General features: G+C 50.7%; 24 non-coding genes across 24 annotated transcripts; all 24 read right to left on the bottom strand.

The window, feature by feature from the left end:
* Positions 1-22: 22 nt before the first annotated feature.
* LOC128354582 (5S ribosomal RNA) lies at positions 23-141 on the bottom strand. Its single transcript, XR_008321091.1, has one exon. It is a non-coding gene; the product is annotated as a 5S ribosomal RNA (ribosomal RNA).
* A 413-nt stretch (positions 142-554) lies between these two features.
* Positions 555-673, bottom strand: LOC128354504 (5S ribosomal RNA). The gene has a single exon (XR_008321070.1). It is a non-coding gene; the product is annotated as a 5S ribosomal RNA (ribosomal RNA).
* Positions 674-1,086: 413 nt separating this feature from the next.
* On the bottom strand, positions 1,087-1,205 carry LOC128354416 (5S ribosomal RNA). The gene has a single exon (XR_008321034.1). It is a non-coding gene; the product is annotated as a 5S ribosomal RNA (ribosomal RNA).
* A 413-nt stretch (positions 1,206-1,618) lies between these two features.
* On the bottom strand, positions 1,619-1,737 carry LOC128354343 (5S ribosomal RNA). Its single transcript, XR_008321021.1, has one exon. It is a non-coding gene; the product is annotated as a 5S ribosomal RNA (ribosomal RNA).
* Positions 1,738-2,150: 413 nt separating this feature from the next.
* On the bottom strand, positions 2,151-2,269 carry LOC128354261 (5S ribosomal RNA). The gene has a single exon (XR_008320984.1). It is a non-coding gene; the product is annotated as a 5S ribosomal RNA (ribosomal RNA).
* Positions 2,270-2,682: 413 nt separating this feature from the next.
* Positions 2,683-2,801, bottom strand: LOC128354184 (5S ribosomal RNA). The gene has a single exon (XR_008320972.1). It is a non-coding gene; the product is annotated as a 5S ribosomal RNA (ribosomal RNA).
* Positions 2,802-3,214: 413 nt separating this feature from the next.
* On the bottom strand, positions 3,215-3,333 carry LOC128354111 (5S ribosomal RNA). Its single transcript, XR_008320954.1, has one exon. It is a non-coding gene; the product is annotated as a 5S ribosomal RNA (ribosomal RNA).
* Positions 3,334-3,746: 413 nt separating this feature from the next.
* Positions 3,747-3,865, bottom strand: LOC128354045 (5S ribosomal RNA). Its single transcript, XR_008320942.1, has one exon. It is a non-coding gene; the product is annotated as a 5S ribosomal RNA (ribosomal RNA).
* Positions 3,866-4,278: 413 nt separating this feature from the next.
* Positions 4,279-4,397, bottom strand: LOC128353414 (5S ribosomal RNA). Its single transcript, XR_008320870.1, has one exon. It is a non-coding gene; the product is annotated as a 5S ribosomal RNA (ribosomal RNA).
* Positions 4,398-4,810: 413 nt separating this feature from the next.
* LOC128353947 (5S ribosomal RNA) lies at positions 4,811-4,929 on the bottom strand. Its single transcript, XR_008320931.1, has one exon. It is a non-coding gene; the product is annotated as a 5S ribosomal RNA (ribosomal RNA).
* A 413-nt stretch (positions 4,930-5,342) lies between these two features.
* Positions 5,343-5,461, bottom strand: LOC128353825 (5S ribosomal RNA). Its single transcript, XR_008320920.1, has one exon. It is a non-coding gene; the product is annotated as a 5S ribosomal RNA (ribosomal RNA).
* Positions 5,462-5,873: 412 nt separating this feature from the next.
* On the bottom strand, positions 5,874-5,992 carry LOC128353703 (5S ribosomal RNA). Its single transcript, XR_008320909.1, has one exon. It is a non-coding gene; the product is annotated as a 5S ribosomal RNA (ribosomal RNA).
* Positions 5,993-6,405: 413 nt separating this feature from the next.
* On the bottom strand, positions 6,406-6,524 carry LOC128353582 (5S ribosomal RNA). Its single transcript, XR_008320898.1, has one exon. It is a non-coding gene; the product is annotated as a 5S ribosomal RNA (ribosomal RNA).
* Positions 6,525-6,937: 413 nt separating this feature from the next.
* Positions 6,938-7,056, bottom strand: LOC128353490 (5S ribosomal RNA). Its single transcript, XR_008320882.1, has one exon. It is a non-coding gene; the product is annotated as a 5S ribosomal RNA (ribosomal RNA).
* Positions 7,057-7,469: 413 nt separating this feature from the next.
* Positions 7,470-7,588, bottom strand: LOC128353419 (5S ribosomal RNA). Its single transcript, XR_008320871.1, has one exon. It is a non-coding gene; the product is annotated as a 5S ribosomal RNA (ribosomal RNA).
* Positions 7,589-8,001: 413 nt separating this feature from the next.
* On the bottom strand, positions 8,002-8,120 carry LOC128353347 (5S ribosomal RNA). The gene has a single exon (XR_008320856.1). It is a non-coding gene; the product is annotated as a 5S ribosomal RNA (ribosomal RNA).
* Positions 8,121-8,533: 413 nt separating this feature from the next.
* On the bottom strand, positions 8,534-8,652 carry LOC128353271 (5S ribosomal RNA). The gene has a single exon (XR_008320838.1). It is a non-coding gene; the product is annotated as a 5S ribosomal RNA (ribosomal RNA).
* A 413-nt stretch (positions 8,653-9,065) lies between these two features.
* On the bottom strand, positions 9,066-9,184 carry LOC128353210 (5S ribosomal RNA). The gene has a single exon (XR_008320826.1). It is a non-coding gene; the product is annotated as a 5S ribosomal RNA (ribosomal RNA).
* Positions 9,185-9,597: 413 nt separating this feature from the next.
* On the bottom strand, positions 9,598-9,716 carry LOC128353129 (5S ribosomal RNA). The gene has a single exon (XR_008320815.1). It is a non-coding gene; the product is annotated as a 5S ribosomal RNA (ribosomal RNA).
* A 413-nt stretch (positions 9,717-10,129) lies between these two features.
* LOC128353058 (5S ribosomal RNA) lies at positions 10,130-10,248 on the bottom strand. Its single transcript, XR_008320804.1, has one exon. It is a non-coding gene; the product is annotated as a 5S ribosomal RNA (ribosomal RNA).
* Positions 10,249-10,661: 413 nt separating this feature from the next.
* LOC128385299 (5S ribosomal RNA) lies at positions 10,662-10,780 on the bottom strand. Its single transcript, XR_008324677.1, has one exon. It is a non-coding gene; the product is annotated as a 5S ribosomal RNA (ribosomal RNA).
* Positions 10,781-11,193: 413 nt separating this feature from the next.
* Positions 11,194-11,312, bottom strand: LOC128385229 (5S ribosomal RNA). The gene has a single exon (XR_008324663.1). It is a non-coding gene; the product is annotated as a 5S ribosomal RNA (ribosomal RNA).
* A 413-nt stretch (positions 11,313-11,725) lies between these two features.
* LOC128385149 (5S ribosomal RNA) lies at positions 11,726-11,844 on the bottom strand. Its single transcript, XR_008324643.1, has one exon. It is a non-coding gene; the product is annotated as a 5S ribosomal RNA (ribosomal RNA).
* Positions 11,845-12,257: 413 nt separating this feature from the next.
* Positions 12,258-12,376, bottom strand: LOC128385067 (5S ribosomal RNA). The gene has a single exon (XR_008324628.1). It is a non-coding gene; the product is annotated as a 5S ribosomal RNA (ribosomal RNA).
* Between the last annotated feature and the right edge of the window lie 132 nt (positions 12,377-12,508).

The following is a 12,508-nucleotide window of genomic DNA, read 5'->3' as shown; positions in this document are numbered from 1 at the left end:
GTGACAGCTGAGAGGGAAAAAAAGCTTACAGCACCTGGTATTCCCAGGCGGTCTCCCATCCAAGTACTAACCAGGCCCGACCCTGCTTAGCTTCCGAGATCAGACGAGATCGGGCGCGTTCAGGGTGGTATGGCCGTAAGCGACGAAACAGGCCGCAGAAAGCCCATTTAAACATGCTGTGACACCGCTGACAGTTGCTCACACCAGCTGAGTGGCGGATAATGGTATCTCAGCCATCAAACACATGCTATCCTTTAACAGTACTTTGATAGGAATAGTTGTTTTTTTTCTGCGGAGAAACACACAGCTGGAAGGACTGCAACCTTGTTTCTCAGGCCATTTGTGTACATGCGGGATGATTGCAGGCTTTTTACAGGCTGTAACAGTGAGAACTGGAACCCTAAAAACTACTTGGAAAGTGAGGCGTCTCAGTGCCACCTCTCTGGCGTGCATTCAGACACAGCTGGAATGATTGCAGCTTTTGTTCCTCAAAGCCCTGTGTGCGGTGATGGAGCAACAGCGCCCTCCTTTGGTGACAGCTGAGAGGGAAAAAAAGCTTACAGCACCTGGTATTCCCAGGCGGTCTCCCATCCAAGTACTAACCAGGCCCGACCCTGCTTAGCTTCCGAGATCAGACGAGATCGGGCGCGTTCAGGGTGGTATGGCCGTAAGCGACGAAACAGGCCGCAGAAAGCCCATTTAAACATGCTGTGACACCGCTGACAGTTGCTCACACCAGCTGAGTGGCGGATAATGGTGTCTCAGCCATCAAACACATGCTATCCTTTAACAGTACTTTGATAGGAATAGTTGTTTTTTTTCTGCGGAGAAACACACAGCTGGAAGGACTGCAACCTTGTTTCTCAGGCCATTTGTGTTCATGCGGGATGATTGCAGGCTTTTTACAGGCTGTAACAGTGAGAACTGGAACCCTAAAAACTACTTGGAAAGTGAGGCGTCTCAGTGCCACCTCTCTGGCGTGCATTCAGACACAGCTGGAATGATTGCAGCTTTTGTTCCTCAAAGCCCTGTGTGCGGTGATGGAGCAACAGCGCCCTCCTTTGGTGACAGCTGAGAGGGAAAAAAAGCTTACAGCACCTGGTATTCCCAGGCGGTCTCCCATCCAAGTACTAACCAGGCCCGACCCTGCTTAGCTTCCGAGATCAGACGAGATCGGGCGCGTTCAGGGTGGTATGGCCGTAAGCGATGAAACAGGCCGCAGAAAGCCCATTTAAACATGCTGTGACACCGCTGACAGTTGCTCACACCAGCTGAGTGGCGGATAATGGTGTCTCAGCCATCAAACACATGCTATCCTTTAACAGTACTTTGATAGGAATAGTTGCTTTTTTTCTGCGGAGAAACACACAGCTGGAAGGACTGCAACCTTGTTTCTCAGGCCATTTGTGTACATGCGGGATGATTGCAGGCTTTTTACAGGCTGTAACAGTGAGAACTGGAACCCTAAAAACTACTTGGAAAGTGAGGCGTCTCAGTGCCACCTCTCTGGCGTGCATTCAGACACAGCTGGAATGATTGCAGCTTTTGTTCCTCAAAGCCCTGTGTGCGGTGATGGAGCAACAGCGCCCTCCTTTGGTGACAGCTGAGAGGGAAAAAAAGCTTACAGCACCTGGTATTCCCAGGCGGTCTCCCATCCAAGTACTAACCAGGCCCGACCCTGCTTAGCTTCCGAGATCAGACGAGATCGGGCGCGTTCAGGGTGGTATGGCCGTAAGCGATGAAACAGGCCGCAGAAAGCCCATTTAAACATGCTGTGACACCGCTGACAGTTGCTCACACCAGCTGAGTGGCGGATAATGGTGTCTCAGCCATCAAACACATGCTATCCTTTAACAGTACTTTGATAGGAATAGTTGTTTTTTTTCTGCGGAGAAACACACAGCTGGAAGGACTGCAACCTTGTTTCTCAGGCCATTTGTGTACATGCGGGATGATTGCAGGCTTTTTACAGGCTGTAACAGTGAGAACTGGAACCCTAAAAACTACTTGGAAAGTGAGGCGTCTCAGTGCCACCTCTCTGGCGTGCATTCAGACACAGCTGGAATGATTGCAGCTTTTGTTCCTCAAAGCCCTGTGTGCGGTGATGGAGCAACAGCGCCCTCCTTTGGTGACAGCTGAGAGGGAAAAAAAGCTTACAGCACCTGGTATTCCCAGGCGGTCTCCCATCCAAGTACTAACCAGGCCCGACCCTGCTTAGCTTCCGAGATCAGACGAGATCGGGCGCGTTCAGGGTGGTATGGCCGTAAGCGACGAAACAGGCCGCAGAAAGCCCATTTAAACATGCTGTGACACCGCTGACAGTTGCTCACACCAGCTGAGTGGCGGATAATGGTATCTCAGCCATCAAACACATGCTATCCTTTAACAGTACTTTGATAGGAATAGTTGTTTTTTTTCTGCGGAGAAACACACAGCTGGAAGGACTGCAACCTTGTTTCTCAGGCCATTTGTGTACATGCGGGATGATTGCAGGCTTTTTACAGGCTGTAACAGTGAGAACTGGAACCCTAAAAACTACTTGGAAAGTGAGGCGTCTCAGTGCCACCTCTCTGGCGTGCATTCAGACACAGCTGGAATGATTGCAGCTTTTGTTCCTCAAAGCCCTGTGTGCGGTGATGGAGCAACAGCGCCCTCCTTTGGTGACAGCTGAGAGGGAAAAAAAGCTTACAGCACCTGGTATTCCCAGGCGGTCTCCCATCCAAGTACTAACCAGGCCCGACCCTGCTTAGCTTCCGAGATCAGACGAGATCGGGCGCGTTCAGGGTGGTATGGCCGTAAGCGACGAAACAGGCCGCAGAAAGCCCATTTAAACATGCTGTGACACCGCTGACAGTTGCTCACACCAGCTGAGTGGCGGATAATGGTGTCTCAGCCATCAAACACATGCTATCCTTTAACAGTACTTTGATAGGAATAGTTGTTTTTTTTCTGCGGAGAAACACACAGCTGGAAGGACTGCAACCTTGTTTCTCAGGCCATTTGTGTTCATGCGGGATGATTGCAGGCTTTTTACAGGCTGTAACAGTGAGAACTGGAACCCTAAAAACTACTTGGAAAGTGAGGCGTCTCAGTGCCACCTCTCTGGCGTGCATTCAGACACAGCTGGAATGATTGCAGCTTTTGTTCCTCAAAGCCCTGTGTGCGGTGATGGAGCAACAGCGCCCTCCTTTGGTGACAGCTGAGAGGGAAAAAAAGCTTACAGCACCTGGTATTCCCAGGCGGTCTCCCATCCAAGTACTAACCAGGCCCGACCCTGCTTAGCTTCCGAGATCAGACGAGATCGGGCGCGTTCAGGGTGGTATGGCCGTAAGCGATGAAACAGGCCGCAGAAAGCCCATTTAAACATGCTGTGACACCGCTGACAGTTGCTCACACCAGCTGAGTGGCGGATAATGGTGTCTCAGCCATCAAACACATGCTATCCTTTAACAGTACTTTGATAGGAATAGTTGCTTTTTTTCTGCGGAGAAACACACAGCTGGAAGGACTGCAACCTTGTTTCTCAGGCCATTTGTGTACATGCGGGATGATTGCAGGCTTTTTACAGGCTGTAACAGTGAGAACTGGAACCCTAAAAACTACTTGGAAAGTGAGGCGTCTCAGTGCCACCTCTCTGGCGTGCATTCAGACACAGCTGGAATGATTGCAGCTTTTGTTCCTCAAAGCCCTGTGTGCGGTGATGGAGCAACAGCGCCCTCCTTTGGTGACAGCTGAGAGGGAAAAAAAGCTTACAGCACCTGGTATTCCCAGGCGGTCTCCCATCCAAGTACTAACCAGGCCCGACCCTGCTTAGCTTCCGAGATCAGACGAGATCGGGCGCGTTCAGGGTGGTATGGCCGTAAGCGATGAAACAGGCCGCAGAAAGCCCATTTAAACATGCTGTGACACCGCTGACAGTTGCTCACACCAGCTGAGTGGCGGATAATGGTGTCTCAGCCATCAAACACATGCTATCCTTTAACAGTACTTTGATAGGAATAGTTGTTTTTTTTCTGCGGAGAAACACACAGCTGGAAGGACTGCAACCTTGTTTCTCAGGCCATTTGTGTACATGCGGGATGATTGCAGGCTTTTTACAGGCTGTAACAGTGAGAACTGGAACCCTAAAAACTACTTGGAAAGTGAGGCGTCTCAGTGCCACCTCTCTGGCGTGCATTCAGACACAGCTGGAATGATTGCAGCTTTTGTTCCTCAAAGCCCTGTGTGAGGTGATGGAGCAACAGCGCCCTCCTTTGGTGACAGCTGAGAGGGAAAAAAAGCTTACAGCACCTGGTATTCCCAGACGGTCTCCCATCCAAGTACTAACCAGGCCCGACCCTGCTTAGCTTCCGAGATCAGACGAGATCGGGCGCGTTCAGGGTGGTATGGCCGTAAGCGACGAAACAGGCCGCAGAAAGCCCATTTAAACATGCTGTGACACCGCTGACAGTTGCTCACACCAGCTGAGTGGCGGATAATGGTGTCTCAGCCATCAAACACATGCTATCCTTTAACAGTACTTTGATAGGAATAGTTGTTTTTTTTCTGCGGAGAAACACACAGCTGGAAGGACTGCAACCTTGTTTCTCAGGCCATTTGTGTACATGCGGGATGATTGCAGGCTTTTTACAGGCTGTAACAGTGAGAACTGGAACCCTAAAAACTACTTGGAAAGTGAGGCGTCTCAGTGCCACCTCTCTGGCGTGCATTCAGACACAGCTGGAATGATTGCAGCTTTTGTTCCTCAAAGCCCTGTGTGCGGTGATGGAGCAACAGCGCCCTCCTTTGGTGACAGCTGAGAGGGAAAAAAAGCTTACAGCACCTGGTATTCCCAGGCGGTCTCCCATCCAAGTACTAACCAGGCCCGACCCTGCTTAGCTTCCGAGATCAGACGAGATCGGGCGCGTTCAGGGTGGTATGGCCGTAAGCGACGAAACAGGCCGCAGAAAGCCCATTTAAACATGCTGTGACACCGCTGACAGTTGCTCACACCAGCTGAGTGGCGGATAATGGTATCTCAGCCATCAAACACATGCTATCCTTTAACAGTACTTTGATAGGAATAGTTGTTTTTTTTCTGCGGAGAAACACACAGCTGGAAGGACTGCAACCTTGTTTCTCAGGCCATTTGTGTACATGCGGGATGATTGCAGGCTTTTTACAGGCTGTAACAGTGAGAACTGGAACCCTAAAAACTACTTGGAAAGTGAGGCGTCTCAGTGCCACCTCTCTGGCGTGCATTCAGACACAGCTGGAATGATTGCAGCTTTTGTTCCTCAAAGCCCTGTGTGCGGTGATGGAGCAACAGCGCCCTCCTTTGGTGACAGCTGAGAGGGAAAAAAAGCTTACAGCACCTGGTATTCCCAGGCGGTCTCCCATCCAAGTACTAACCAGGCCCGACCCTGCTTAGCTTCCGAGATCAGACGAGATCGGGCGCGTTCAGGGTGGTATGGCCGTAAGCGATGAAACAGGCCGCAGAAAGCCCATTTAAACATGCTGTGACACCGCTGACAGTTGCTCACACCAGCTGAGTGGCGGATAATGGTGTCTCAGCCATCAAACACATGCTATCCTTTAACAGTACTTTGATAGGAATAGTTGCTTTTTTTCTGCGGAGAAACACACAGCTGGAAGGACTGCAACCTTGTTTCTCAGGCCATTTGTGTACATGCGGGATGATTGCAGGCTTTTTACAGGCTGTAACAGTGAGAACTGGAACCCTAAAAACTACTTGGAAAGTGAGGCGTCTCAGTGCCACCTCTCTGGCGTGCATTCAGACACAGCTGGAATGATTGCAGCTTTTGTTCCTCAAAGCCCTGTGTGCGGTGATGGAGCAACAGCGCCCTCCTTTGGTGACAGCTGAGAGGGAAAAAAGCTTACAGCACCTGGTATTCCCAGGCGGTCTCCCATCCAAGTACTAACCAGGCCCGACCCTGCTTAGCTTCCGAGATCAGACGAGATCGGGCGCGTTCAGGGTGGTATGGCCGTAAGCGACGAAACAGGCCGCAGAAAGCCCATTTAAACATGCTGTGACACCGCTGACAGTTGCTCACACCAGCTGAGTGGCGGATAATGGTGTCTCAGCCATCAAACACATGCTATCCTTTAACAGTACTTTGATAGGAATAGTTGTTTTTTTTCTGCGGAGAAACACACAGCTGGAAGGACTGCAACCTTGTTTCTCAGGCCATTTGTGTACATGCGGGATGATTGCAGGCTTTTTACAGGCTGTAACAGTGAGAACTGGAACCCTAAAAACTACTTGGAAAGTGAGGCGTCTCAGTGCCACCTCTCTGGCGTGCATTCAGACACAGCTGGAATGATTGCAGCTTTTGTTCCTCAAAGCCCTGTGTGCGGTGATGGAGCAACAGCGCCCTCCTTTGGTGACAGCTGAGAGGGAAAAAAAGCTTACAGCACCTGGTATTCCCAGGCGGTCTCCCATCCAAGTACTAACCAGGCCCGACCCTGCTTAGCTTCCGAGATCAGACGAGATCGGGCGCGTTCAGGGTGGTATGGCCGTAAGCGACGAAACAGGCCGCAGAAAGCCCATTTAAACATGCTGTGACACCGCTGACAGTTGCTCACACCAGCTGAGTGGCGGATAATGGTATCTCAGCCATCAAACACATGCTATCCTTTAACAGTACTTTGATAGGAATAGTTGTTTTTTTTCTGCGGAGAAACACACAGCTGGAAGGACTGCAACCTTGTTTCTCAGGCCATTTGTGTACATGCGGGATGATTGCAGGCTTTTTACAGGCTGTAACAGTGAGAACTGGAACCCTAAAAACTACTTGGAAAGTGAGGCGTCTCAGTGCCACCTCTCTGGCGTGCATTCAGACACAGCTGGAATGATTGCAGCTTTTGTTCCTCAAAGCCCTGTGTGCGGTGATGGAGCAACAGCGCCCTCCTTTGGTGACAGCTGAGAGGGAAAAAAAGCTTACAGCACCTGGTATTCCCAGGCGGTCTCCCATCCAAGTACTAACCAGGCCCGACCCTGCTTAGCTTCCGAGATCAGACGAGATCGGGCGCGTTCAGGGTGGTATGGCCGTAAGCGACGAAACAGGCCGCAGAAAGCCCATTTAAACATGCTGTGACACCGCTGACAGTTGCTCACACCAGCTGAGTGGCGGATAATGGTGTCTCAGCCATCAAACACATGCTATCCTTTAACAGTACTTTGATAGGAATAGTTGTTTTTTTTCTGCGGAGAAACACACAGCTGGAAGGACTGCAACCTTGTTTCTCAGGCCATTTGTGTACATGCGGGATGATTGCAGGCTTTTTACAGGCTGTAACAGTGAGAACTGGAACCCTAAAAACTACTTGGAAAGTGAGGCGTCTCAGTGCCACCTCTCTGGCGTGCATTCAGACACAGCTGGAATGATTGCAGCTTTTGTTCCTCAAAGCCCTGTGTGCGGTGATGGAGCAACAGCGCCCTCCTTTGGTGACAGCTGAGAGGGAAAAAAAGCTTACAGCACCTGGTATTCCCAGGCGGTCTCCCATCCAAGTACTAACCAGGCCCGACCCTGCTTAGCTTCCGAGATCAGACGAGATCGGGCGCGTTCAGGGTGGTATGGCCGTAAGCGATGAAACAGGCCGCAGAAAGCCCATTTAAACATGCTGTGACACCGCTGACAGTTGCTCACACCAGCTGAGTGGCGGATAATGGTGTCTCAGCCATCAAACACATGCTATCCTTTAACAGTACTTTGATAGGAATAGTTGTTTTTTTTCTGCGGAGAAACACACAGCTGGAAGGACTGCAACCTTGTTTCTCAGGCCATTTGTGTACATGCGGGATGATTGCAGGCTTTTTACAGGCTGTAACAGTGAGAACTGGAACCCTAAAAACTACTTGGAAAGTGAGGCGTCTCAGTGCCACCTCTCTGGCGTGCATTCAGACACAGCTGGAATGATTGCAGCTTTTGTTCCTCAAAGCCCTGTGTGCGGTGATGGAGCAACAGCGCCCTCCTTTGGTGACAGCTGAGAGGGAAAAAAAGCTTACAGCACCTGGTATTCCCAGGCGGTCTCCCATCCAAGTACTAACCAGGCCCGACCCTGCTTAGCTTCCGAGATCAGACGAGATCGGGCGCGTTCAGGGTGGTATGGCCGTAAGCGACGAAACAGGCCGCAGAAAGCCCATTTAAACATGCTGTGACACCGCTGACAGTTGCTCACACCAGCTGAGTGGCGGATAATGGTATCTCAGCCATCAAACACATGCTATCCTTTAACAGTACTTTGATAGGAATAGTTGTTTTTTTTCTGCGGAGAAACACACAGCTGGAAGGACTGCAACCTTGTTTCTCAGGCCATTTGTGTACATGCGGGATGATTGCAGGCTTTTTACAGGCTGTAACAGTGAGAACTGGAACCCTAAAAACTACTTGGAAAGTGAGGCGTCTCAGTGCCACCTCTCTGGCGTGCATTCAGACACAGCTGGAATGATTGCAGCTTTTGTTCCTCAAAGCCCTGTGTGCGGTGATGGAGCAACAGCGCCCTCCTTTGGTGACAGCTGAGAGGGAAAAAAAGCTTACAGCACCTGGTATTCCCAGGCGGTCTCCCATCCAAGTACTAACCAGGCCCGACCCTGCTTAGCTTCCGAGATCAGACGAGATCGGGCGCGTTCAGGGTGGTATGGCCGTAAGCGACGAAACAGGCCGCAGAAAGCCCATTTAAACATGCTGTGACACCGCTGACAGTTGCTCACACCAGCTGAGTGGCGGATAATGGTGTCTCAGCCATCAAACACATGCTATCCTTTAACAGTACTTTGATAGGAATAGTTGCTTTTTTTCTGCGGAGAAACACACAGCTGGAAGGACTGCAACCTTGTTTCTCAGGCCATTTGTGTACATGCGGGATGATTGCAGGCTTTTTACAGGCTGTAACAGTGAGAACTGGAACCCTAAAAACTACTTGGAAAGTGAGGCGTCTCAGTGCCACCTCTCTGGCGTGCATTCAGACACAGCTGGAATGATTGCAGCTTTTGTTCCTCAAAGCCCTGTGTGCGGTGATGGAGCAACAGCGCCCTCCTTTGGTGACAGCTGAGAGGGAAAAAAAGCTTACAGCACCTGGTATTCCCAGGCGGTCTCCCATCCAAGTACTAACCAGGCCCGACCCTGCTTAGCTTCCGAGATCAGACGAGATCGGGCGCGTTCAGGGTGGTATGGCCGTAAGCGACGAAACAGGCCGCAGAAAGCCCATTTAAACATGCTGTGACACCGCTGACAGTTGCTCACACCAGCTGAGTGGCGGATAATGGTGTCTCAGCCATCAAACACATGCTATCCTTTAACAGTACTTTGATAGGAATAGTTGTTTTTTTTCTGCGGAGAAACACACAGCTGGAAGGACTGCAACCTTGTTTCTCAGGCCATTTGTGTACATGCGGGATGATTGCAGGCTTTTTACAGGCTGTAACAGTGAGAACTGGAACCCTAAAAACTACTTGGAAAGTGAGGCGTCTCAGTGCCACCTCTCTGGCGTGCATTCAGACACAGCTGGAATGATTGCAGCTTTTGTTCCTCAAAGCCCTGTGTGCGGTGATGGAGCAACAGCGCCCTCCTTTGGTGACAGCTGAGAGGGAAAAAAAGCTTACAGCACCTGGTATTCCCAGGCGGTCTCCCATCCAAGTACTAACCAGGCCCGACCCTGCTTAGCTTCCGAGATCAGACGAGATCGGGCGCGTTCAGGGTGGTATGGCCGTAAGCGACGAAACAGGCCGCAGAAAGCCCATTTAAACATGCTGTGACACCGCTGACAGTTGCTCACACCAGCTGAGTGGCGGATAATGGTGTCTCAGCCATCAAACACATGCTATCCTTTAACAGTACTTTGATAGGAATAGTTGTTTTTTTTCTGCGGAGAAACACACAGCTGGAAGGACTGCAACCTTGTTTCTCAGGCCATTTGTGTACATGCGGGATGATTGCAGGCTTTTTACAGGCTGTAACAGTGAGAACTGGAACCCTAAAAACTACTTGGAAAGTGAGGCGTCTCAGTGCCACCTCTCTGGCGTGCATTCAGACACAGCTGGAATGATTGCAGCTTTTGTTCCTCAAAGCCCTGTGTGCGGTGATGGAGCAACAGCGCCCTCCTTTTGTGACAGCTGAGAGGGAAAAAAAGCTTACAGCACCTGGTATTCCCAGGCGGTCTCCCATCCAAGTACTAACCAGGCCCGACCCTGCTTAGCTTCCGAGATCAGACGAGATCGGGCGCGTTCAGGGTGGTATGGCCGTAAGCGACGAAACAGGCCGCAGAAAGCCCATTTAAACATGCTGTGACACCGCTGACAGTTGCTCACACCAGCTGAGTGGCGGATAATGGTGTCTCAGCCATCAAACACATGCTATCCTTTAACAGTACTTTGATAGGAATAGTTTTTTTTTTTCTGCGGAGAAACACACAGCTGGAAGGACTGCAACCTTGTTTCTCAGGCCATTTGTGTACATGCGGGATGATTGCAGGCTTTTTACAGGCTGTAACAGTGAGAACTGGAACCCTAAAAACTACTTGGAAAGTGAGGCGTCTCAGTGCCACCTCTCTGGCGTGCATTCAGACACAGCTGGAATGATTGCAGCTTTTGTTCCTCAAAGCCCTGTGTGCGGTGATGGAGCAACAGCGCCCTCCTTTGGTGACAGCTGAGAGGGAAAAAAAGCTTACAGCACCTGGTATTCCCAGGCGGTCTCCCATCCAAGTACTAACCAGGCCCGACCCTGCTTAGCTTCCGAGATCAGACGAGATCGGGCGCGTTCAGGGTGGTATGGCCGTAAGCGACGAAACAGGCCGCAGAAAGCCCATTTAAACATGCTGTGACACCGCTGACAGTTGCTCACACCAGCTGAGTGGCGGATAATGGTGTCTCAGCCATCAAACACATGCTATCCTTTAACAGTACTTTGATAGGAATAGTTGTTTTTTTTCTGCGGAGAAACACACAGCTGGAAGGACTGCAACCTTGTTTCTCAGGCCATTTGTGTACATGCGGGATGATTGCAGGCTTTTTACAGGCTGTAACAGTGAGAACTGGAACCCTAAAAACTACTTGGAAAGTGAGGCGTCTCAGTGCCACCTCTCTGGCGTGCATTCAGACACAGCTGGAATGATTGCAGCTTTTGTTCCTCAAAGCCCTGTGTGCGGTGATGGAGCAACAGCGCCCTCCTTTGGTGACAGCTGAGAGGGAAAAAAAGCTTACAGCACCTGGTATTCCCAGGCGGTCTCCCATCCAAGTACTAACCAGGCCCGACCCTGCTTAGCTTCCGAGATCAGACGAGATCGGGCGCGTTCAGGGTGGTATGGCCGTAAGCGACGAAACAGGCCGCAGAAAGCCCATTTAAACATGCTGTGACACCGCTGACAGTTGCTCACACCAGCTGAGTGGCGGATAATGGTGTCTCAGCCATCAAACACATGCTATCCTTTAACAGTACTTTGATAGGAATAGTTGCTTTTTTTCTGCGGAGAAACACACAGCTGGAAGGACTGCAACCTTGTTTCTCAGGCCATTTGTGTACATGCGGGATGATTGCAGGCTTTTTACAGGCTGTAACAGTGAGAACTGGAACCCTAAAAACTACTTGGAAAGTGAGGCGTCTCAGTGCCACCTCTCTGGCGTGCATTCAGACACAGCTGGAATGATTGCAGCTTTTGTTCCTCAAAGCCCTGTGTGCGGTGATGGAGCAACAGCGCCCTCCTTTGGTGACAGCTGAGAGGGAAAAAAAGCTTACAGCACCTGGTATTCCCAGGCGGTCTCCCATCCAAGTACTAACCAGGCCCGACCCTGCTTAGCTTCCGAGATCAGACGAGATCGGGCGCGTTCAGGGTGGTATGGCCGTAAGCGACGAAACAGGCCGCAGAAAGCCCATTTAAACATGCTGTGACACCGCTGACAGTTGCTCACACCAGCTGAGTGGCGGATAATGGTGTCTCAGCCATCAAACACATGCTATCCTTTAACAGTACTTTGATAGGAATAGTTGTTTTTTTTCTGCGGAGAAACACACAGCTGGAAGGACTGCAACCTTGTTTCTCAGGCCATTTGTGTACATGCGGGATGATTGCAGGCTTTTTACAGGCTGTAACAGTGAGAACTGGAACCCTAAAAACTACTTGGAAAGTGAGGCGTCTCAGTGCCACCTCTCTGGCGTGCATTCAGACACAGCTGGAATGATTGCAGCTTTTGTTCCTCAAAGCCCTGTGTGCGGTGATGGAGCAACAGCGCCCTCCTTTGGTGACAGCTGAGAGGGAAAAAAAGCTTACAGCACCTGGTATTCCCAGGCGGTCTCCCATCCAAGTACTAACCAGGCCCGACCCTGCTTAGCTTCCGAGATCAGACGAGATCGGGCGCGTTCAGGGTGGTATGGCCGTAAGCGACGAAACAGGCCGCAGAAAGCCCATTTAAACATGCTGTGACACCGCTGACAGTTGCTCACACCAGCTGAGTGGCGGATAATGGTGTCTCAGCCATCAAACACATGCTATCCTTTAACAGTACTTTGATAGG

The sequence above is a fragment of the Scomber japonicus genome, chromosome 2 (genome assembly GCF_027409825.1).
Source record: "Scomber japonicus isolate fScoJap1 chromosome 2, fScoJap1.pri, whole genome shotgun sequence".
Classification (NCBI taxonomy): domain Eukaryota; kingdom Metazoa; phylum Chordata; class Actinopteri; order Scombriformes; family Scombridae; genus Scomber; species Scomber japonicus.
The sequence above is the reverse complement of the archived record's forward strand: the minus strand, read 5'-3'. Positions and strand labels throughout refer to the sequence as shown.